This window comes from Equus przewalskii, chromosome 18 (genome assembly GCF_037783145.1).
Source record: "Equus przewalskii isolate Varuska chromosome 18, EquPr2, whole genome shotgun sequence".
NCBI classification, from domain to species: Eukaryota; Metazoa; Chordata; class Mammalia; order Perissodactyla; family Equidae; genus Equus; species Equus przewalskii.
In genome coordinates this window covers 47,436,979-47,461,529 of record NC_091848.1, presented here as the reverse complement: position 1 = coordinate 47,461,529, position 24,551 = coordinate 47,436,979, and the positions used below count along the sequence as shown (strand labels likewise).

Genomic DNA, 24,551 nt, shown 5'->3' with positions numbered 1-24,551 from the left:
TTTGCATAGTATGATGGAAATAATCAGTGAAATCACTGCTCATCAGGAATTAGGCAGCGAATCTTTCTGTACACCAAGTTGTCTAGAAAGTTGAAAGGTTGCTTCAATGGTGCTCAACCTTTTTTCTGCACTTTATACCCATACCACACTCCCTTCAGCCATGTCTTAGTACATACAGTGACTCCAAACCACATATACTCACAAAATTTATTGAGTTATCTTTTTCTCATTAAAATGGATTTATGGTTATTGTGTAAAATATTGACAATAATAAGAAAGGAGGAAACATGAGAGGGCCACTAATGGATGCCACATTTTTCTATTCTCTTTTAAGCATAGGGGTTTTTTTTAGGATGAATTCATGTCAGAGATTGTTTGAATTCATTAATGATTAATGATTAATGCTTTCTTTAATGAGGGAATCAGCAGGAGAGTAAAGCTGATTTACCAAACTATAGGAGTATCAAAAGTATTTTAGTTAGTAAAAGAAAGTATGCTAGAGTAAGATTTCTGAGTCACATACCCAAAGAGTTAATGCCCTACAGGACAACAAAATTGTCACCTTTGGATCATAATGAACAGAAATCATTTGCATTTATACAGGACAAAATTTGTTTGAAATTTTGGAAAAAGAATCATTTGCATGACTCATAGTTTTTGATAAGTTAATGCCTATCCTTACAGAGTTTCCAAATATCCTAATCAGTAATAGTGAATTAATGTGCATACCCCTAGAGAACTGGAAATTCCTTGGATGGGTCTGTTAGACAGTGCTCCAGTATGGCAGCTCCCTTTGTTATCATAAATAATCTCTGAAGATTTTTCATGGTCACAGAAACCCATTGTACTTGGGCTTGATTCACTGACATAGGTCGAGAAGTTTGAATTAGCATATAAAAGCCTTTTTGAGTGTGGGTAGCGCATCTAGCACTATACTGTGCTGAACTATTGTTAAATAAAGCCAGAGAATTAACTTCTATGTGATGACTTATTAAGAAATCTAGGAGAGCATTTTCAGTGGCTTCTATTACCCCAGAGATCTTCCTTAAATGCTCTTATTTACTCTTCTGTTCCAAGGATAGGAAACCAAACTCAAGAAATTCATCTCTACCGGGTTTCATCTTTCAACACCAGCACCTATAAGTGTTGGTGACTTTCTCTTTCCTCTAGTTTCCCCAAATCTGCTAAGCTTCCTGGCAATCCAAAAAGTGACCTACCTTACTGCTTGTAAGGTCAGTGCCCCAAAAGCCACAGACAGGTCCTAGTTCAACTTCTTGGGAGAACTTTGTGAGTGCTGGCTCCAAATATGAAGTTATAACACTTTTTCCTTAGTAATAGGTTTGTCATATCTGATGAAATAAGGCTTATTTTTAAATACGATACTCTAGGTTTGGCCTCTGTTGTGTAGTCTGTTTGTCTGATTACATCCCAGTAAAAGGGAGGACAGATTCTTATTGAGCCTGTGCAAATAATGTTATTGCCATTTAAAAGTAAAGTCACAGGAAAAATATTTCTTTCTGAATTCTGAGGGACCAAGCAGAACAAGTTACCATTAAAAGAATGTTCCATTTAGTTTGCAAAATCAGAGTCAACTAAAGTGAGAGTTAGAGATAGATCAAGGTGAACACTAAGAGGTTTTTCCCATCGGAAAATAGGACATTAAAAATAATGCCAATAGTTTTCCAAAACACATATCTTCATTTAGAAAGTAGATTTCTGCTGTCAGTTTCTATGTAATTAATTCTTAGTCCTCTGCATCTTGGATCATTAATTTGATTTCATGAAGTCATCTGTGTCTGGAATAAAAGAAGTCCTGAAAATCTGATTTAGCTGCCTGAGATGGTCTCATGCTTGTCTACATAATGGCAGCAACGAAGCCTCTCCCCGCAAGTCTGTTCTTTGAAGAGTGCCTGGTGAAGTTCTATCCTCCAGGCTCTGAGACTGTCTTCCTTTGTTAAGGGCACATTCTAGTCTATATAAACTTGAGTAGAGTCTTTCGGTAGTAGGCATGAGAGGAAAGCAGAGACTGCTTGGTGAGGATAAGAGTAAGTGTCTGTGGTTAATCTGTAGTTAATTTGACAAACAGTATCAGCAAGAAGGAGAGTTAAAATCTTCTATCAGGACAAGAGACATCGGTCTTATTTGATCAGAGTTTCCCCTGAGGGTAAGAACATGTTACAGAGTGACGACATTGGCATATACCCAGGGCCTTTCTCTAAAGTAGGCAATCTCTGAACTTTATTTATGTTATAATATTTTACATGTTCAAAATTAGCCTAGGGAAGGCTGAACCTCTCATTTGATTTGACAAATCTTCCTATGCAATTCTTGATAGTGTTGAGCTATTTATAAATATGGGGCATGGCAAAAAAAAACCTAGTTATTCTATCATCTTTCTCTTTGTAAGGTTAATGAACAAATCCTTGTGCTTGCCCAGGGGTCCTCTGGGAAAGCTTAAGATAGTTCAGGTATAAAAGAGATCTTGGAATTTTTTTTTTTTTCCTGAATTTAGGGTCTAATCCTGGGAAGGCAAAATCAAATATTAATCAGAGATTTCATCTCTTGAGTAAGACGGGATTGTGGATGCCTGAGAGCAATGAATGTTTGCAGTTTGGTTACCTAATAAAGTGACAATAGATTATTTTATAATAAACAAGAAATCTTAAATCATTCAGAAGTGAGGAACTTTTTTCTGTCACTTTGAGTGTGCAAGGATATATCCCAGTTAGCACAAGGCACAGAAATTTACTCTTGTGAGATACTAAAATGCTGCTCTCTGGGCAGATTATATCCAAAACCCACCTTTTACTACCTCTTGTAACCACACGCTGATTTCTCCAGGATCAGTCTGTCGTTTCAATAGAGATAATTGCATTTTAGTTTTACATTAATAGGGTACTTGTCATGCATTACATTAAAAAAAATACTTCATAAATAAACCCATCAAAGTTTTGCAAACTTTGCAAAAATTTTAACATTTTATTACATCTTTATAGACTTTATTTGCAAGTACTATAAACCAAGTCAAATAAAGCTCCCTTTCTACAAACCTACAATTTTTAAAGTTTCTATCAACTTTTGTTCTTCATGGTCTTCTTTCACATTCTGGAACAACCAGACATTTTAAGACAAAAATACTTACAGATATTGGAAATTATGTTTAAGCTGACACATCACAGAATATAATTACTACTGCTATAAAAAGGTTTGTCACAATTATAATTCAGTTTAGTTGAGCACAAATTTTATATTTTTCTGAGTCTTAAATATTGTGTGGAAGTAATCTTAGCTTATCTTTTCAGTAGACTAATATAAAGCATTTAAGAAGTTCAGGTAAGCTAATCTCTTTAGGGATAAAGCAAATCCAAACTTATTTAAAAAATGAAATTGCACTTATATTATACTATACACTGACAAAAGAAGGCCAAGACATACACCTTTTAAACTAAATTGTCAAATCAGTCTGATTTGTGTAAGGCTTCACTTTAATCGTGTGAACTTGTTTTCTAAGGTAAAAAAGTGCTTCTAAAGTCAGTGGTTTTTCCAAGAAAGGTCTTTTTCTTAAAACGAGAACACATTTAAATTATTAAAATTTCGTTTTATTTTCTTGGAATTTTGGGTATGTTAGATTTATTTAGCTGCTTATTAGTCTCTATAGGCCAGAACACAGGTCCTTTCTTTTAATTTATTATTATCCTCAGGAGTAAGGAAAATATTTCACCTACACGCAGGGAATTTTTTCTCAGGTGCAGAGACAGACAGATAAAGAACTTAGAGGACAAGTTCTACAGCTTCAGCTGCAGATCGAGAGCAAACACTGGAACGCAAAATCTCACCGTTCCAGATCTCAAAAGACTGGTTGCATTTCCCCTGGGCCCAAAATATGGTCCTGATTTGGGCTTACAAATAGAAACACAATAAACAAACAAAACAACAACAAACAAATGCTCAGTCATCTGTCACCTGATCATGGCTAGATTCCAGTTCTACCTGACAGGTCACCAAGTGTCGGACCATAAAACCAGATTCCCAGTCATTGCTGCCACCGGTGGGGATAACTGTTGATTGTGTGCAGACCAAAACCCTGACCAAACGTGGCCAAGGATCAGAAACAAAAGTGTGAGCAGAGAGTAGGAAAACAAAAACTCCAGAGGATGGCGAGTCAGTGAGGGTGAAATTCTCCTACCATTTGGGAGGCAGTCCAGGAGCCAAGGAAAGCTGTGCCTGGACTTCCAGCCCCTGAGAACACTTCATGAGCCATGCAGCCTAATTGACTCTACAGGCTGGGTCCACTGGGACCTCCAAATTGTCAAAGCATAATTTTCAAAAAATAAATGCAACTCTAATACTTATGTGGAATGAATAGATGCCAAGGATTTATTGAATTCATTAATTAGGAAACCAAGCAAGATAAAGCTGGTTCACTAAGCATAAGTCCTGCACTAAGTTTTAGCTTAGCTTGTGATTATACCAGTGTTTCATCTGGATGTTTTTTCTTTGTTCAATCTTTATTTGAAAACTCAAGGTAATTATATTGAGTGTTAAAGAGTGAACTCTAATTATGAACCTCCAAGGACCTATTAATGAGGTATAATAATTCACTTTGAGTCTACATTGAATAGCTTCCAACTGCTGTGCTATTTGAGATGTGTAGTTTTTTATCGTTTGTCTTCCTCTCAGCTGCCAAGTCTTGCTTTTTTTCTTATTTTTAAAAATTTTATTGAGGTCATGATAGTTTATAACATTGTGAAATTTCAGTTGTACGTTAGTATTTGTCACCATATATATGTGCCCCGTTGCCCATTATGCCTACCCCCAACTCCTTTCCCCTCTGGTAACCACTAATCTGTTCTCTTTGTCCATGTGTCTGTTGATCTTCTACATATGAGTGAAATCATATAGTGTTTGTCTTTCTCTGTCTGGCTTGTTTTGCTTAACATAATACCCTCAAATTCTATCCATGTTGTTGCAAATGGGATGATTTTGTCTTTTATTATGGCTAAGTAGTATTCCATTATATGTATACACCACATCTTCTTTATCCATTCATCAGTCCATAGGCACGTGGGTTGTTTCCATGTCTTGGCTAATGGGAAAATGCTGTAATGAACATAGGGGTACATAAGTCTCTTTGAATTGTTGATTTCAAATTCTTTGGATAACTACACAGTAGTGGAATAGCTGGGTCATATGGTATTTCTATTTTTAATTTTTTGAGAAATCTCCATACTGTTTTCCATAGTGGCTGCACTAGTTTGCATTCCCACCAGCAGTGTATGAGGGTTCCCTTTTCTCCACATCCTCTCCAATATTTGTTTTGTTTGTCTTGGTAATTATAGCCATTTTAACAGGTGTAAGGTGATATCTCATTGTAGTTTTGATTTGCATTTCCCTGATGATTAGTGACGTTGAACATCTTTTCATGTGCCTGTTGGCCATCTCTATATCTTCTTCGGAAAAATGTCTGGTCATATCCTCTGCCTATTTTTTGATCGGGTTTGTTTTGTTGTTGTTGCATTGTATGAGTTGTTTATATATTTTTGATATTAACCCCTTGTCAGATATATGATTTGCAAATATTTTCTCCGAGTTCTTGGGTTGTCTTTTTGTTTTGTTCCTGGTTTCCTTTGGCTTGCAGAAGCTCTTTAGTCTGATGAAGTCCCATTTGTTTATTTTTTCTTTTGTTTCCCTTACCCAAGTAGACACATATTGGAAAAGATCCTTCTAAGACTGATATGAAAGAATGTACTGCCTCTATTTTCTTCTAGGAGTTTTACGGTGTCATGTCTTACCTTCAAGTCTTTGATCCATTTTGAGTTAATTTTTGTGTATGGCGAAAAATAATGGTCTACTTTCAGTCTTTCACATGTAGCTGTCCAGTTTTCCCAAGACCATTTATTGAAGAGGCTTTCCTTTCTCCATTTATCTTCTTAGCTCCTTTATCAAAGATTAGCTGTCCATATACGTGTGGTTTTATTTCTGAGCTTTCAATTCTGTTCCATTGATCTGTATGTCTGTTTTTGTACCGGTACCATGCATGCTGTTTTGGTTACTATAGCTTTGTAGTATATTTTGAAGTCAGGGATTGTGATGCCTCAAGCTTTGTTCTTTTTTCTCAGGTTTCCTTTAGCTGTTTGCGGTCTTTTCTTGTTCCATATGAATTTTAGGATTCTTTGTTATGTTTCTGTGAAGAATGTCATTGGGATTCTGATTAGGATTGCATTGAATCTGTAGATTGCTTTAAGTAGTATGGACATTTTCGCTATGTTTATTCTTCCAATTGTGTACAGGGAATAGCTTTCCATTTCTTTACATCATCATTGATATCTTTCAATGATGTCTTATAGTTTTCATTGTATAGGTCTTTCACATCCTTGGTTAAATTTATTCCTATGTATTTTATTCTCTTTGTTGTGATTGTAAATGGAATAGTATTCTTGAGTTCTCTTTCTGTTAGTCTGTTACTAGAGTATAGAAATGCAACTGATTTTTGTAAGCTGATTTTGTACCCTGCAACTTTGCTACATTTCTTGGTTATTTCTAAAATTTCCCGATGGACTCTTTAGGGTATTCTATATATAAAATCATATCGTCTGCAAACAGTGAGAGTTTCACTTCTTCCTTGCCAATTTGGACACCTTTTATGTCTTTTTCTTGCCTGATTGCTCTGGCCCAAAACTCCAGTACTATGTTGAATAAGAGTGGTGAGAGTGGGCATCCTTGTCTTGTTACTGTTCTCAGAGGGTTGGCTTTCAGTTTTTCCCCATTGAGTATGATGTTATATATGGGTTTGTCATATGTGGCCTTTATTATGTTGAGGTACTTTCCTTCTATACCCATTTTTTTGAGAGTTTTTATCATCAATTGATGTTGGATCTTGTCAAATGCATTCTCTGCATCTATTGAGATGATCATGTGCTTTTTATTCCTTGTTTTGTTAATATGTTGTATCACATTGATTGATTTGTGGATGTTGAACCATCCCTGCATCCCTGGAATAAATCTCACTTGATCATGGTGTATGGTCCTTTTAATGTATTGCTATATTTGGTTTGCCAGTATTTTGTTGAGGATTTTTGCCTCTATTTCATCAGTGATATTGGCCTATAATTTTCCTTTCCTGTGTTGTCCTTGTCTGGCTTTGGGATCAGGGTGATGTTGGCCTTGTAAAATGTGTTAGGAAATATTCCATCTTCTTCAGTTTTTTGGAATAGTTTGAGAAGGATAGGTACTATCTGTTCTTTGGCTGTTTGGTAGAATTCTCCAGAGAAGCCATCTGGTCCCAAGCTTATTTTTGGGGAGGTTTTTGATTCCTGTTTCAATCTCTTTAGTTGTGATTGGTCCATTCAGATTCTCTATTTCTCCTTAGTTCCGTTTTGGGAGGTTGTGTGAGTCTAAGAATTTATCTATTTCTTCTAGATTGTCCAATTTTTTGGTATATAGTTTTTCATAGTATTCTCTTACAATCCTTTGCATTTCTGTGGTATCCATTGTAATTTCTCCTCTTTCATTTCTAATTTTATTTATTTGAGCCTTCTCTCTTTTTTTCTTAGTGAGTCTGGCTGAAGGTTTGTCAATTTTGTTTATCTTTTCATGTTCCCTGTGCACTTGAGAAGATTGTGTATTCTGCTGATTTTGGATGGAGTGTTCTATAAATATCTATTAAGTCTGTCTGGTCTAGTTTTTTGTTTAGTTCCACTATTTCCTTTTTGACTTTCTGTCTGGTTGATCTATCCATTAATGAAAGTGGGGTGTTAAGCTCCCCTGTTATTATTGTGTTGCTGTTAGTATCTCCTTGTAGGTCAGTTAAAAGTTGCTGTATGTACTTTGGTGTTCCTGTGTTAGTTGCATATATATTTATAAGTGTTATGTCCTCTTGGTGGAGTGTCCCTTTTATCCTTATATACTGTCCCTCTGTCTCTCATTGCCTTTTTTATCAGGAAGTCTACTTTGTCTGATATAAGCATGGCAACACCTGCTTTCTTTTGTTTGCCATTAGCTTGGTCTATCATCTTCCATTCTTTCACTCTAAGCATGTGTTTATCTTCAAACCTGAGATGTGTTCCCTGGAGGCAGCATATTGTTGGGTCTTGTTTTTTAATAATTCAGCCAGTGTCTTTTGATTGGAGAATTCCATCCATTTACATTTAGAATGATTATTGATATATGAGGGCTTAACGCTGCCATTTTTATCACTTGTTTTCCAGTTGTTCTGTATGTCCCTTGTTTCTTATCCTGTGTATTTCAGACTGCCAATTCAGTTTAGTGGCTCTCTATGATGGTTTTCTTAGTTTTCTCTTTATCATCTGTGTCTCTATTTTGATTTTTTGTTTAGTGGTTACCGTGACGTTTGTGTAAAAGATCTTGGAGATGAGATAGTCCATTTTCTGATAGCCTCTTATTTCCTTCGTCTAAGCAGTTTCCATCTCTTTCCGCTTCCCCTTCTAAGTTATTGTTGTCACAACTTATTCCATTTTGTGTTGTGAGTTTGTGGTCAAAATGAAGTGATTATATTTATTCTAAATTTTCCTTCCCTTTATCTTTTTTTTTTTAATTTTTATTTTTTTCGGATGTACATCATATTTCAAATTCTGTATACATTACATCATGTTCACCACTGGAACACTAATTATAGTGCATCCCCTCACATGTGACCCTAATCACCCCTTTTGCCCTCCCCCCTCCCCCCTTCCCCAATGGTAACCACCAGTCCAATCTCCAATGCTATGTTGTTTTTTTTGTTGTTGTTTTTATCTTCTACTTATGAGTGAGATCATATGGTATTTGACTTTCTCCCTCTGACTTATTTCACTCAGCATAATACCCTCAAGGTCCCTCCATGTTGTCACGAATGGCTGGATTTCACCATTTCTTATGGCTGAGTAGCATTCCATCATGTATAAATACCACATCTTCTTTATCCGTTCGTCCCTTGATGGGCACCTAGGTTGCTTCCAAGTCTTGGCTATTGTGTATAATGCCGCAATGAACATAGGGGTGCAAGTATCTTTATGCCTTTGTGTTTTCAAGTTCTTTGGATAAATACCCAGCAGTGGAATAGCTGGATCATATCGTAGATCTATCCTTAATTTTCTGAGGATACTCCAAACTGCTTTCCATAGTGGCTGCACCAGTTTGCACTGCCACCAGCAGTGAGAAGTTCCCTTCTCTCCACACCCTCTCCAACCCTTCCCTTTATCTTTAATATTATAATTAAGTGTTTGCTAATCCATTCGGATAGAGAGTTACAATTTTCTGATTCCATCTGCCTATTTATCTCCTTGCTCAAGGTTTTGTGAACCCTTTCTTTCTTTTTTTTTCAGGTATGAGGGCCTTCTTGATCATATCTTATAGGTGGCAGTCTTGTGGCAATGAACTCCCTCAGCTTTTGTTTATCTGGGAAAGTTTTTATTTCTCCATCATATCTGAAGGATATTTTTGCTGGGTAGAGTATTCTTGGCTAAAAGTTTTTGTCTTTCAGAGTTTTGAAAATATCATTCCACTCTCTCCTACCCTGTAAGGTTTCTGCTGAGAAATCCACTGAAAGCCTAATAGGGATTCCTTTGTAGGTTATTTTCTTCTTCCTTGCTGCCCTTAATTTTTTTTTCTTTGTCATTGACTTTTCCCAGTTTTACTAATATATACCTTGTAGAAGGTCTTTTTACACTGATGTAATTAGGAGTTATATTTTCTTCTTTTAATTGTAATTCCAGCTCCTTCTCCAGGTTTGGGAAGTTCTCAGCTATTATTTCTTTGAACAACCTCTCTGCTCCTTTCTCCCACTCTTCTCCCTCTTGAATACCTATGATCTTTATTTTGCATTTCCTAATTGAATTGGATATTTCTTGGAGAATTTCTTAATTTCTTTTTAGTCTTAGTTCTCTGTCCTCCTCCATCTGAAGCATTTCTGTATTCCTATCCTCTTTATTGCTAGTTCCATCCTCCATAATATCAGCTCTGTTATTTAAGGAGTCCAGATTTTTCTTTATCTGAGTCATTGTGTTTTTCATCTCCAACATTTCTGATTAATTTTTCTTTATAGTTTCTATCTCATTTGTGAAGAATTCCCTCTGTTCATTAATTTTGTTCCTGATTTCATTGAATTGTCTTTCTGAGTTCTCTTCTAACTCGTTGAATTTTTTTTATGATAGCTATTTTGAATTCTCTGTCATTTAGGTTGTAGATTTCTGTGCCTTCAGAATTAATTTCTGGGTTTTTGTCTTTTTCTGTCTGGTCTGGGGTATTAATATATTTCTTCATATTATTTGAAAGAGTGGATTTTTATCTTCACATAGTGATAGTACGTGCTTGCAGATTCCACCTACCACTACTCGGGATGGGGCAGGAGCTGTGTTCTGAGCCCACTGTGATCCCTGTCAATTGTGCCTGTCAGAGCCTGGGCCACTCCTTGTGACTGCAGGGGCCCTGTGGGCTCTCCCACCAAATGAGAACGCAATCTTGCAGGGGCTTGGAGCTGCTGCTGCCTACTCCCACAGTCCTGCCAACAGGTGCTTCCCGCTTTAGGGCTGCAGTGGTACTATGGGCATTTGCATCAGCTGGGAACTTGTTTGCCTGGGTGCACAGATCTGCTGCCATCTTCTCCTAGGTCATATCAGCTGTTCTCCTTGGGGGGCAGGAGCCTCCCAACTGGGTCCAAGCCTGAACCACTTCCTGGAACCACAGTGGCACTGTGGGCTCTCCTGCCAGACAAGAAAACCATCATGCAGGGGCTCAGGGCAGCTGCGGCCTCCTCCCACAGTCCCATCGAGACATGCTCCCCACTTCAGGGCCGCAGTGGGGCTATGGGTGCTCCAGCCGGGAGAGCAGTCGCATGTGTGTACAGGGCTGCTAAAGGGCCAGAGAGTGCTCACCTGTCTCCACCACCTCCCTGGGTGGTGTCCATCCACCTTCAGGTGTGTAGCTGCATGACTCTCTCAGGCATCCTGGTGTGCTGTGTGTGCCATGTTGCTGACATCACTCCTCCCAATTCTTGCTTTTGTCATTATGCCAGCCTTTTTTTTTATGATTTTAGAAACAGATATCAAGCTTTGTTTAAAAATATTCCAAACTAAGAGTTACTAGGTGCAAGTAAGGGCTCGAGAAGCTCCTGTGTGCATGAAGTGTGTTCACTTCAGTCCATAGATCTTGTGACATTCTGTGGGCTGGTCAGTGGTCATTTAAGCTCCCTAGTTCTGAGCTGTTTTCCAGGTAGGGGTAATAGATAAGATTTCTCTAGTGGGTTGAGATGCTGATCCTTTGATAAACCAGATGTTCAAGAGGCTAGAGAAGTCATTATAAAGTAGGCAGGATATTCTTTTATTCATATCACTTGATAGCTGTTCCCTCCTAGTAATACAGAGGTAGTGATAGCCATCTAGTTCATCTTTTGGTCCAGGGCAGTTAAAGTCATTTTAAAAAGAAAAGGGGAAAATAAAAAATTTAAAGCAAACCCTACTGCTGTTAAGAGTATTCATTTGGTGACATGGCCAAAAGCATCTGTGTGCTATTGTGGAGAAGCAGTGGATTCCCACAAATTGCTTTGTAGCAATCCGATATTTTCTTTCTGGCTGATGACTGTCATCTGCGGTGCCTTGATAAACAGCATTGTCGCCATTTAGAATGATGTAGGGTCACACTTGGTATTCATTTCTCAAACATATTGTAATATGATGCCAGCTCTCATCAGGCACCAAGGAATAAGGCTTTCTAACTGTTCACATACTCTACCACCCTGAAGATAAGATTGGCTTTCTTTCAAGGCACATATTAATATTTCTATGGTAGTTATTATCTGAATAGGTGAAATGTCTTGGTCAGCAATTTTCTACTGTCTGGAAGGTGTTTTGTTTTAATCTCTTCTCTGAAAGTGTTTTACAACTGAAAAAGTTTAAGTTGCATGAGGCTGGGAGCAGGTCTGTCTTGCTCACTGCTGTGCATCCAGCTCCTACCCAGATGACTAGAGTGTGGGAAGCATTGCATATATGTTTTTAAAAAGAGTAAATGATACTCATTCATGACGTTCATTCTGGCTTTCCTTCTTCTGTGACTATAGGCTCACCTCTAGTTCCCAGACATCTCAAACTTAAGTCTGTGCACTTAGTTCCAGGGTACAGGGATGCTCTCTACAAAAGAACCAAATGTCTCAGCATAAACGCATTCTTCTTACTTTCAGAAAGGCAGAAGTTCCCTTCCAATTTTAAATTAAAAATGAAAAGGTGAAAATGAGTTATTTTTTCTTTTTTTGAAAATTCTGTAGCATTCTTTGTGAGAATTGGTGCTTTCCAGGATCGTACAGAAACCAAGGCTTGTGTCTGTTGAGTAGACCATAGATCTCATTTTTCTAAAATTAAGTAGAAGTATAGAGGAGCATATTTAAGGAGTTATGGAATTTTATAAAACAAATGTATATGTTCTCTAATCTCCTTAAGGTGCTAAGATACAGAGACTATTTTAAGCACCAGAGAGTAAACAGGTTTTCTAATTTAGTTTTATAATTAGGAAAAATTGTCTGGGAACCCAAGAAGAGTGCGTATGGTCAGGTGAAAGTTACTCTACCTGTGGATGTGTTCTGTTTCTTGCTGTCTCCGCTTTCTGTTGACTCCTGACCCCAAAAGACAATTTGGGCATTCAGACCTTTATATATTGTAAATTTTACCGCAGTTCTTAGTTGGGAGCAGAATGGACAATGTTGAAAGAATGCCAGTTGTTGGCTAACCGTAATATTAATCCTTTTTCTCCCCCCCAAGAAGAATGTGTTTGAAATGTGAAGGCAAGCTTAAGTATTGAAAACTATTTTGTCTTCCAGTTTGATTTGAAAGGCATCTCCTTCCTGACGTGGCCCTTCCTCTTGCTACATCCTGACTGTAGTTTTAGTTTAAAAAAAAAGATTGCACTAATGGGAAGTGAGCCAGTTAAACTGCAAATGGGGTTAGAGGTTGGTTTACTAACCAAATAAACTTGGTGGCTCAGATTTTTTAAAGGGCTATTTAGAAATTATGACTCTCTTCCTATATTCAGAGTCAGAATGTCCATTGTTGCATTAATTGATTTAATCCTCAGATTTAGCATAAGCCTTAAACTGATTTCTTTCTGTGGAGCCTTGTTTTTCTTAGCTCTAGTGTTTAAAACAGCCAGTCATTTTCTGCCATTCTCGCCCTTCTTTCACTGCCATGCCTCGTTTGAATGGTTTATAGAGTCTGGCTTGGAAATACAATGCGAGCCATAAATGTGAGTCACGTAATTTTACATTTTCTTATGTTAGAAAAACTAAACAAAAGGTGAAATTCATTATAATACATTGGACAGCACAGCATTAGATTGGTGATGCTGTCTACTGCCTAAATAAACTATCATTGTCTAAGCTGACTTCTTTCATTTCTAATAAAATAAGAGAAAATCTCTAACTAGTGGGTAATATAAAGCAAACTGTTATCTATGGTCGGATCACCTTGTGTCATTAGAGAAAAAAGACTTTATATCTTTTAAACAGCAAATTGCTGGCATAAACATTGAGGGAATTAATCATTAGCAAATTAAGATTGCCAACTGTCCCCAGTTAACTGAGAATAAAAACAGTTGTCACATCGTTTTTTTCTTCTTCTTCGGTTGGAGGGCTAGCGGGGTAGACAACGAATGGGAAGGGAAAACATAGCATTTAGCAATAATCCAGTGACTCCAAACTGGAAAACACAGAGCTGAAGTCTTAGTGTAATTCTGTGTGACAATAGTCTGTGACAGTTGCTATGAAAAGCAGGCTCCTCTCTACCTGAGAGCAAACCCTAGGTTCTTATGACAGTGGCAGTACAAGCTATTGCCTCTTGATGGTGCCACACATTTAAAAATTCCTGCTCAGAACTGAGGGATTGTATGCTTTGAATCTTACTTAGCGTGGTTGAGTGTTCTTGGGCTAAATGCTGAAATAGAGAAGGTAACTCAGGCTAAAGGGAGGCCCTGTATGCCACCATGTCACTTATAGAAAAAGTCTCATCTTTTCTTTAAAATGATAAATCAATACATGAAGTCTCATTTAAATAAGAAATAAAACTCACAAGTAAAATTCATAGGAAAACATGCAAACTAGATGGAAATTGAAAATATAGTGTATCAATACCAACAGGTACATGGAAATGGGGTCATTTTTCCTATGATCCCCAAATTTATTGTCAAATTACTTGGTGTATCTACATTAAAAGCCATTTATTGATCTACCTTTATAAATTTCTCATCAAATAATAGGTTTGGTGACTGTGCTGGCAAATTCTTATAATGTGAATTTTTCTTCTTCAGTTCTAGAAAAGTTTATGGGAATATTTGCTATGAAGAATATTTTTAAAGCTTAAGATTGATTTTTCAAAACAAAAAAGAAGTCCAAAATAAGTATTAGAATGCAAACATATTCATCGTTTTTTCAGTGGAAGAATTTTGATTCCGCCATCTCAGTGTGCAGAAGGCACTTTTTAAAAAAGTTAATCTCTTTATTTTGAGGTAATTGTAGATCCACATGCAATTATAAGAAACAATTCAGAGAGATCCTGTGTCCCCTTTACCCTGTTTTCTCCAGTGGTAACACCTTGTAAACTATAGTGCAATATCACAGCCAGGGTATCGACATTAATACGGTCAAGGTACAGAACAGTTCTAACACCTCAAGGGTTCTTCGTGTTACCCTTTTATAGCTGCTCCCACTTTCCTTCCGTCCTTATCTCCTCCGTTACCCCTGGCAACCTCTCATCTCTTCTCTATTTCTATAATGTTGTCATTTCAAGAATGTTATAGAAATGTAATCATATACCAGGTAACCTTTTGCATTTGGCTTTTTTCACTCTGCATAATTCTATGGAGATTGAGCCAGATTGCTGCCTCTTGTTCAACTCCAAGTCTGGGATGTCAAGGCAAAAGGGTATCCTAGGGGACTCATTTCTGTGTTTTTCCTTGGGTCCTTAGGGTTCCTAGCTGATCTGCTCTCTCCTTACCATCTTCCAGAAATTTCTTATGTTTGTCTTATATGTAAAATGTCCAGGATTCGTAGTTAGACTTAGTGGGAGGACCAGGGAAAAATACCTCTTCCACCGTCTTCCCAGAAGCAGAAGTTAGGGACGTTAGTTTCCCAAAGTTTAGAACGGCCAACAACTTTGCTCTGGTGAAGTCGAATTGACTGCAAGGGGAAAATCTTTCTGTGGGGGGCATGTGCTGTTGAAGAATTTTGGCTTGGAAAAATTGATGTTTCTCACTGAAAATTACTAAGACCATACCCATTGTAATTTAGATTTTAAGAAAAGACGATTTTAAGAAAATGCTAAGTAGAATTAAAAGGAACAAGTTTCTCAGACATTTCTTATTCTTTCATTTTGATTGTAGAATGACAGAACTGGAACTTTTTATTTTTTTTTAAAGATTTTATTTTTTTCCTTTTTCTCCCCAAAGCCTCCCAGTACATAGTTGTATAGTCTTCGTGTGGGTCCTTCTGGTTGTGGGATGTGGGACGCTGCCTCAGCGTGGTTTGATGAACGGTGCCATGTCCGCGCCCAGGATTCGAACCAACGAAACACTGGGCCGCCTGCAGTGGAGCGCGGGAACTTAACCACTCGGCCACGGGGCCAGCCCCCAGAACTGGATCTTTGAAAGGTCATCTTTGCTAGCGGATCACGAAGACCAAGACCTAAGTCATGTTAGACAGATTTCAATTTTGAAAGTTGTCCTGGGAGAAGGGAAAATGTAGTTACTTTCTTAACATCTCAAATATAGAAAGAAGACATGTCATTGCTTAGTTTGCATTTCTGTAACTAAAATTACTGGCATGCTTTTTAAAATTTTAACACGTGGTGTTTCCCATGTGATGTCTCTCTCGTAGGTAGTCTCATTACAACACTTTCAGTTGATATGTGATGTCCCCCCTCCTTTTCTCACATGTCGACTTTCCTACTTTTTTACTCTACCAACCTCTTTATGTACAAAAAAAGAGTTCCTTATATTTTGGGGGACAGATTTTCAAATGTGACAATTTAGTTTAAGGTCTTGATACCTCTCATGGACTGGTTTTGATTGAAGAAAATAAAATATTACACAAAATTCTAAAATTATTTCAATGGATTGTGTTTTGTAGACTATGGTCTTTCAGAGGAAACAAACCAAAAGATCCTCTGGAACTTAGTTAAGCTGAGGTGAAAATGTAAACGAATGACAGCACTGTTGGATTTTTGTTTTGCTGTCTTTTCTTTAATTGTGTTGAGCAGTAGCATAATTCCTTTAACAGAGAGTTCAGGCTCCCTGCAGAATTCCTTCTGAAACACTGTGCACATAAAAGGAAAAATATCTGGCATATTTTTCTTAGACACTATGTGGAAATTATGATTATATTGATCACATGAATTTCCTTTCTTTATAGCCAGTGTTTTTCAGTCTATAGGGAGAAGTGCATTATTTTCCCCTTAAATTATCTGAGTTGAGGAAATAATGTTATGGAGTCATTCATATTGGGCATATTTTTGCAAATGATATCTTTTAGTATTTTAAGAATAGTTCACCTCAACCCTAATATTTTATAAAAGTAAAACTTTTCACAACTTGCACATCTGCCAGTTGATTTTAAATGGCAAAATGATGCAAAAAGGCATCAGGAAAAGGACTACATTACAGAAGATCCTATTTATATCTTGCTGAAGTCTTTGGTAGGTCATTGTGATCAGAAATTAACTTGAGTCTGCCTGACAAATACCAGTAATAACTAGAGGTGGAAAAGCAAGTTGAGAAAACATTCTTGGGGTACAAAGTAAGAGGATTAATTCAGTCAAGTGATGGTATTTTAGGACATGTTTGCTGCAAATGAAAATAAAAATAAACATTATCTCAGTATATATATGTATTATATATAATCTATATAATTATATATTATAACATATATTATTAAATATATTAATAACAGTATATTTAACAAATGTGTTAATAATTAAATGTTATATACTTATGTTATATATATATATTTTTTTAGAGCACAAGCTCCTTCCGAAATAGGGACACAGCTAGAAACAGTAGTAGTAGAGGCAAGTGGGTTTAAGGGAGACGTTGACACACCAGTGAGTTATAGTAATTTTTAAAAGAACGATCAGGAATGTGAGGAATTGATTTATGAAGTGAGATTAAAAAACTAGGTTTCTTTGTCTGAGTATGAGTGAGGCAGGATGTGATAAGCTGCTGAGGTATTTGAATGATGCCTGCACTCAAGGGGCGGGGACATTCATGGTCTCTGGAGATGAAGGTGGAGCCAGGGGCCATGTCAAATAGAAACCTAGATTTTACATCCAGAGTGGAGTGTGTGCACTGGATAGAATGGACTTTTTGGAAGGCAGTTCTTTCTAGAAGTGACTCCACTGGATTTCATATGCTGTAGGAAATGCATGTTGATCTGTATTTGTGGGGATAGAGGGACCAAATGGCAGTGAGAGACAGAAAAGATTCCTTCCTCTCTCCGTTACTGTGGTGACTGGGCAGAGCACTGTTGCCAGGGGCTCAGGCACGTGATCCACTCGGGAGGGAATTTGGGGCAGTGAGGGAATTCTCTCTCCTTCCAGACTGGCAAAGGAGGCCCATAGATTTGTGAATTTTCAAGGAGACATTTGGTTATATTCCATGTTTTTCCTATATTTCCTTTGCTGAAAACAATTGGATGTGGTTTTTAGGTTTGGTTGTTAACCAGTATTAGAGATGGTTACCCAGGACCCATAAGACAATTATCTATTTCACTTCCAATTTTTGATGGAAACCATCTCTAGTCATGGTTAACAAACACTAAGCACCTACTCTGTGACAGGCACCAATTTTAGACTTTATAGTATAAAGTATATAAAATATTCTCAAACATACTCCCCTATTGATTTCTCTCAAGAACCCAAGGTAGGTGCTAATCTTATCATCTCTGTTTTACAGACCAGGTAATAGAGACTCGCAAGGTTGAACTTGATAAGAACCTCTGTGTTATAGGTCTGGCGGGTGCCAAAACTTCAGATCTAAACCTGTGTTCTTTCCACTTAATCGAACATAGACACAGATTCTGCTCCCAAAGTCCAGTGTTTCTGTGAGAGAGAGAAGTCGATTTACTCCACAAATTGTTTACATGAGATTACAGACAGAGGCACAATGCTTCCTTCATGAAGAGTCCTGATATCTTTATTTCAAAGTGCTTCTTCTGTTTCTGCTCACTTTACCCCTGATCTTCCTGGGTAAGTGGGAGGTACCCTTTCTCTTACAGGGTGTTCAGTGTGCACAAAGGCAGGAACACTGCCTCAGATTGCAAGGGGCTGGGAAGGAGGGCAAATGAAGTGTTGAGCATTGGCAACTCCTTTGAGATTGGGAGCGTGGGGGTGGTGGGGGTGTGAAGGAAAATGAGGAAGTAGGGGAGCAGATCTGCTGCATAATCCGATAAGGATAATTTATTGTTTAGTTTTTTTGAGGGGAGGGATGGGATTTGAGTACATTTTCAGACAGAGGGGAAGGAGTCAATAGAGAGGAAATAAGAGTGTAAGAGAAGAGATAATTGATAGATCAAAGCCACAGAATGGTGGGAGGGAATATGGGTGCAATGGTGCAGAGGCCTTTGCTTTGGAAAGACCAAGGGACTCTGCCCTAGATAATTGGGCTAATGCCTATATTGTGTCTACTGTGTCTCAGACACCATCATAAGTGCTAAATACATACATACGTATGTATATATATGTTCTGTTTTTTTTTTTTAATCCTCATGACCACCCTATAAGGTCTATACTTCAGTAATCCTCTGTTTTATACATGAGGAACTAAGACTCAGAGAAGCTAAATGAGTTGTTCAGGGCCATACAAGTGGCTATGGAACCAGCATTCAAACCCAAGCAGTCTGGCTCCAGAGTTCAAGCTCTTAGCCACTATGGTACATTGAAGAAAGGAGGACTAGATAGATAAAGATAGATAGAGGAGGCAGTGATGGGGTAAGTGTGAAGGCCAATTACAAGGTTAAAGGGTGCTGTCGACCCTCACATCTGACACCAACTGCAAGTTCAGGGAGTTCCCAAAACCACTCTCAGTTTCCATGATTCGGTAGAAAGACTAACAGAACTCACTGAAAGCTATTATAGTCACAATTATCATTTATTACGGGGAAAGGCTACAGCTAAAGATCAGCCAAGGAAGAGACACATAGGGCAGAGTCAGGAGGTTCCAGATGTAAATCTTCCACTGTCCTCTCCCTGTGGAGTCAGGGTGTATTACCCTACTGCATGGGTGTGTGACAATACACATGGAGTGCTGGCAGCTAGGGTAGCTTCCCCATGCTCCAGTGTCCAGAGTTTTTGTTGGGACTTCATCACCTAGGCGTGATTGATTGATTGTCCACATGGTTAATCTCTGTCTCCAGGGTGAGTGATACCATGTGACACCAAGCCCCCACACTAAGTCACATGGTTGGTCTTTCTGGAGTGGTCAGCCCCCACCCTAAGATTATCAGCTGTGGCCAACCTTGCCCTAAACAAAAACACTTCTATTGTGTATGAAATAGATTACCTTCCAGGAGCCAACAGCAAAGATTTCTTTTTGGGCAAGACCAAGTTCTTGATTACACAGTAAGTAAATGAGCTTCCTTTAGTAGGATCCCTGAGTCCCTCATCTTTAGGTTTTGGGCCAGCTACCTGCTTGAATTAAGAAAGGTTTTCATAATGGCTTCTCTGGGGGGAACAAAAAGGAAAGGAAAGAAAAAAAAGTTATTTCAGAGGCTTAAAATAATATAGGTCTACTTCTCCTTCATAGTCCCTGGCCAGCATGGGTTGACTTGGGCCTCTGCTCCATACTTCCTCACTCAGGGCCCAGGCTGGTGGATCCAACACTATCTGGAGCATCACTCTGCCTTGGCAAAGCAAGGCATGTAATGAATCATGGACTGGCCATTCAGGCAGAAGTGACACACATTGCTTCTCACATTTCATTGGCCAATGCAGGTTTGACAGTCATATCTAGTTTAGGGGTTGGAAGAGAAGAACCATTTTATTCTGTGCCCAGAAGAGGAGAACTGATCATAATAGCTCCAGTTACTACCCAAGGGATTTATCTCTAAAAACAAATAGACCCATATAAAAGACTTGTAGCTGTTGCTTCTGTTTTCCTCCTGTTTGACCTACCTAATTGAGACATCAGAGTTTGTGGAATCCTGGAAATTCTGCTTCGTTGCTGTCAGCTCCAGCTCGTCTCGTTCTGCCATCCACTGTTAGACCAGAGTCTCTGACTCTCACTGGTACATCCTATGAATTTATTCTAAAAGTTTCTTTAGGGCTAACAAGATCTCTTTGAGTCCTGATATAAAGAGAAAGAAAGTTGACCCATTTCTCTGCGTGTACCTTATCCCTCTTAACAAAGAACCCCATCTCTCTAGCCACATAGTAGTTGCTGGTCTCAAGCATACTATGATAATCCACCACTCTGTGTCTTTGCTTCTATGGTTCCTTTACAGAAATGCCCTGCCCACCTGTCCAACAGACCAGACAGACTGAAAGTTATCTATGAGTACTCAAATCAAATTTCTTTCTCTGTAATTTTTCTCTATTGCTTCCCTGCATGTGAATCCATGGGTTTTCTGTAAACTTCCGGTATCACTATGTTTTTAATTGATTGCCTATTTGTGCCTCTTGTTAAAGACTTGAGGGTAGAAATGCTCTCTCTTTTCATCTTTGTACCCCCAGCACATTACTGGGCAGAGAGTAACTTAATAGAGCTTTATTGAATCAAAGATTATGGAGACATTATTAAGGAGACCTAATTGAATATATTGAACATATTATGGAGACATATCTTATGGAGACATAATTGAACCCTTAGGATTGGCAGAAGAGGGAAGTAAAGTCAAACTTATCAGTTACAACAGGTCCTCTTAAAAAGAAAACTCTCAGAGCCAGCCCTGTGGCCGAGTGGTTAAGTTCATGTGCTCTGCTTCGGCGGTCCAGGATTTCGCAGGTTCGAATCCTGGGCACACACCTAGCACTGCTCCTCCAGCCATGCTGAGGCATGTCCCACATGCCACAACTAGAAGGACCCACAGCTAAAAATAAATACAACTATGTACCAGGGGGCTTTGGGGAGATGAAGGAAAAATAAAATCTTAAAAAAAAACCCCTCCTTTCAACTAAATTATCTCTAACCCTTAAAGGTTGACCCTTTGTTTTATGTAATAAATGATCCAATGTATTTCATTATAAGTGGAAGGATTTTAACAAAAATTTCACCGGTGCTTAAGTATCAGCTACTGGTGTTCTGCATAATTTATTTCTGTATCCTATTTACCGTCCTGTGGCCTAGACTGGCTGCCCTTGATTACAAGGGGACTGGGTGGGTTTAGGAGACGAGTGAGGTCCCTGACGAGTGCTGTAAACTGTAGTGGGGCAATGCCAAACACATTCCTCTGAAAAAGGAAGAAAGCTCTGAGGGCAAAAACATACACTCGGCCCACAACTTTTTTTTTTAACCACTGAGGGAAAGAATTGCATACCTTTTTCTTCAGGTATGTTTTTTAAGATCTTGCATCCCCTTCAAAACTTTCTTTGCTATATGTGGTATATAGAGATGGAAGAAAGGGAAAATGGAGAGGGAGAAACAAATAAAAATGTATTTAAAATAATTTGATTCAAAGTGACCTACTTTCTAAATCCCTAACAGCAATGTTTTGGACCATTTAGGTACTTAGACTCTGTACTGGTGGCTTTTCAAGAGAATGCACAGTAGGATGCTGGTTTGGAAAGGTGGGTAGGAATTGGAGATCTCAAAGAGGGTAGCTTGGCAACTCAGCAGATTGCCAGGTGAATCATCAAAGGAAATCGAGGGTTAGTTATGGAGCTGTACATCGCAGTTTGCCAATCCCAATTGGCGCGTGAGGTTTCAGCGTAATTATTAATAGTGTCCTGTTTGATTCGCAAAAGTATCCTGGCGTGCAGCAGTCACCCTGATTTTGGGTCACACAGAATGGGGAATGTGGTAGATGAATGGGAAGGAACAAGACTCCAGAGTGAAGACGGCTCACGGGAGAATTATTTTATGAGGGTGAATTCTGTTCAGGGTTTTCCTTAAAAGGCTGCTTGTGTGTTCTGAAATGCCTTGCAGACTTTCTTCTGACGCACTTCTCGTCATCAGTTTATTTTTCTTTGGTGCAGCTTTTACGGGGCCAGCGTGGCTCGGGGTGGCATGGATTTCTTCTAGACTCGTGGGCAGCAGTGCTGCATGCGTGTGATTCAAGCCTGGACAGATTGGCTGTGAATGGGTTGATAAGAATAGAGAGAAACGCATACCAGTAGACCAAACTTCCTGTGCACAAGCCTTTGACTACTGCGTTTCACTGTCTGAAATAGCATTCATCTTAAGGCTGGGATCATTTATTCCCTCTGGAATTAAGCAATAGTGCTGGCAGCAAAAGGAACTATTTTGGGAAGGAGATGTGGGAGGGATTTTGCTATGTATTGCAGGCTAGGCAGAAGTCCCTGTCATGCTTTTGAAGACTGCACCGTTCATTGGAGCCCTCGGAATTGGACATCGACTACTTTCAGATAATCCCAAATGTAATTAATGTCAAGGCTAATGCATACACACTGTAAAAATTAGTAAAGACTGAGTTTGGATGCTTCCACTTAATTTATCTAAATGGCAGAAAGAGAACGTTTTGGGGGGAGATGAGCCTGTAATGCAGAGACTGTAGAGAAAGGTAAAATATAACATCTTCTTCCCGTCCCCCTCTTCATATATGCCCTTGCAGGCTGTGTATGCATTTTCCCATGTAGATTTTTCTAGATTGTTGGAGAAGTTTAAGATAAGGCGGTGAATGCTTTGTCCCCCCCCCCCCCACCCATGCCCTTCCCGTCAAGCTGAGATGGGTCGGGCTTGGCAGCTGGTGGCAGCCGCAGAGATAAATAAGCAGCAGGGCTCCTGGATGGACAGGGGTGCAGAAGCTCTTGGGATGAGTGGCTGCCGTGGGAAGAGCCATGAGGACTGAGCTGCAGCTGGAGTCCAGAGGCGCGGGCAGTGAAAGGGAGGTGGGGCCTGTAGGAACCAGTTGAACAGTCCTTTTGATCAAGCTATTGAATTTTTTTGGGGGGCAGATACCTAGAGGACAGATAAAAGTCAAATACAATTTAAATGATTTCTATCTTATTTAATTAATGAATTTAAGGGAAACCAGGAAATTATGTTGGTCTGTTGCTATTTAATGTTTCTATTTGATACTCCTTCAGTTAATAAAGAGCTAACTGCCTTCAGAATTTTCTGTTTACAAATTAGCTGCCATTAGAAATTGAAAACGGCAGCCCAGTGCTGCTTAAAAATTTTCTATTTTGTTACTGATAACCGGTTTGGAAAATATTTTTCTATGGAAGGCTTTTGAATTCTCTCTTCAGTGTGGTAGATGTAATCACAACAGATATTTTATGTTATTTTATTATTTTTCTTTTCACTTTCGCATTGGAATTAATGTGGGAGGTGAAGACGTTGAGGTTTCCCACCCAAAACAGTGCTGTCTAGACTTATGATAAGTATTTTGTAAATTGTATCCTGTTGTTCACAAATATGTAATAAATTTACTTAAAGTCAAAAATGATAAATATCTACCTGTTTTGCATGGGAAGCTTGGTGAAGCATCAGTAAGTGGCACCATTATCTACATCAATGGCCTATATATTGATTTTCTTAAACAAATGAATTATCGATTTATTTTCCACTAAATGAATCAAAGATTTAATTATGTCAGAATTTGAAATATACTAAATGTCTTTTTATCTGGACATGATATGAAGTGTTCTTCCTTTTCATGCAATGTTCCTACTTTTTTATAATTTTAATTACTCATGTGAGAAATTGGTAGAAAAGACCTTCACCTGGTGATGAGACATAAAAAGTTTTGAAAATTTTAAAGCATTTCAAGAAAAAAATTAAAGATCTAGTTATGTCTTCTAAATTAAAATATCCTTTAAGTAGCACTTTTCCTTTTGTGTGTCTAACGGTAGAATAATATTTGTATAGAAAGAGAATTAATTTTAAGCACAAATATTAAGTCTGTATTGATGGAAAAGCTAGACATTGTTGAAGGTAGATGGGTAGAGGGAAGGAAGGGGGATGAAGATATTAAAAATGGAGATTAAAAAAAAAAACCTTTGAAGTGTTTGGAGAATTGATAAATCAAGAAATGGCTGCCTGAGCCCTGCTGTGTGCTAGGTCAGCACTGGGATACATAAAGAAAGGGGCAGCCAGGGTCCGGCCCCGTGGCCGAGTGGTTAAGTTCGTGTGCTCCCCTGCGGTGGCCCAGGGTTTCCCCGGTTGGGATTCTGGGCGCGGACATGGCACTGCTCGTCAGGCCACGTTGAGGCGGGGTCCCACATGCCACAACTAGAAAGACCCACAACTAAGATATACAACTATGTACCAGGGGGATTTGGGGAGATAAAGCAGGAAAAAAACAAAAAGAGAGAAGATTGGCAACAGTTGTTAGCTCAGGTGCCAATCTTTAAAAATTTAAAATAGGGGGCAGCCAGAACGGAGTTTGGGAGGAAAATCAGGCATTG

At 38.5% G+C, this 24,551-nt stretch overlaps 1 protein-coding gene across 50 annotated transcripts in view; it reads left to right on the top strand.

Annotated features, from left to right (window-relative positions):
• PHLDB2 (pleckstrin homology like domain family B member 2) overlaps positions 1-24,551 on the top strand; it is a 223,086-nt gene that overhangs the window by 130,658 nt on the left and 67,877 nt on the right. The gene's annotated exons all lie outside the window — the stretch shown is intronic.